The sequence below is a fragment of the Etheostoma spectabile genome, chromosome 6, assembly GCF_008692095.1.
Source record: "Etheostoma spectabile isolate EspeVRDwgs_2016 chromosome 6, UIUC_Espe_1.0, whole genome shotgun sequence".
NCBI lineage: Eukaryota > Metazoa > Chordata > Actinopteri > Perciformes > Percidae > Etheostoma > Etheostoma spectabile.
The window spans coordinates 17,537,774-17,538,900 of NC_045738.1; the positions used below are offsets into that span (position 1 = coordinate 17,537,774).

At 42.5% G+C, this 1,127-nt stretch overlaps 1 protein-coding gene across 4 annotated transcripts in view; it reads right to left on the minus strand.

The window, feature by feature from the left end:
- The window catches only part of satb1b (SATB homeobox 1b), a 61,724-nt gene that overhangs the window by 22,339 nt on the left and 38,258 nt on the right, over positions 1 to 1,127 (minus strand). The window lies entirely within an intron of this gene.

Below are 1,127 nucleotides of genomic sequence, written 5' to 3' on the forward strand. Positions count from 1 at the left end.
CACACACACACACACACACACACACACACAGGAGTGTAGATTTACACCCACGCACAGCTCCAGCGTTACTTTGCTCAAAAAACACTTAGATGTGTTGTGAGAAATGTTATTATTCTTACGTCAAGCTGGTGATTAAAAAATAAATGCAAGTCAAGTGAAATCAAATCATCCTCATTCAGCGGCTTGTTGCATCTTGACAAAAATCCTTTGACAAGGCAACAAGTATCCTAATAAAAGCATTACCCACGAACCATTAGCATATGAATCATTCCATGCGAGCCCTTTTGAAAGGAGACAAATCAGCAGGGTTGGGTAACCAACAGCTAGTAACTCATGACACAGTCTGGGATCAAAAAGCATATGTATTTAAATATTTGTCTAGACAACTCATACAAGCTCCTTTATGCGTGAAAGACAATCACATGATCCTAAAATTTGTGGTGATACTGGAACGTCGGGAGAATATTTGGGCCTTTCATCCTGTTTTACGACAGCTCGACATGGGCTCGTCAGTCTGAGCGGTAGGTTACCATGTCGAGCTAATTGTTAAGGCTGGGACGTGCACAAACTGGCTTTGGGGGAGTTGGGCCGACCCATCAGCACACATGAGAGAAACATACCTCTGCATCTGTTTTTATGAGGCCAATAAAAATCCTCCTCTGTCTCTGGCTCAATTGCCACCCTGGCTGATTTATGTGCTTAGATTCACACCGCATTGCTCCATAGGAGAGGCTGGCAGATGGCCAGGTGTATGAGTGTGCAATCGTGTGTGTGTGTGTGTGTGTGTGTGGGTGTGCTTGTGAGTATCGCGTTGTGTAGGAACAGGTCTACATGGTAAATGTTGATAGGGTTTGAGTCATACAGGTAAAGCATATTAGGCCTCAGGATAGACTACTGATATGCCAAAAGTATTCTGAGTGAGTTTGAGTTTTGGATCATGTTTGAAATAGTTTGCTATGTGCTGTAGTAGTCATTGCGTGTGTTGTTCAGGTTTCAGATCTCTTTCTGCATTGTTATGCATCTGTATAGCTCTGTAAGCTGGTCTCAGACATGCTAAATCTCCCTCTGTACATTCATCTGGTAAGAAAGTGTCTCATTGATATTTGATTCACCTGACAAATCTAAAA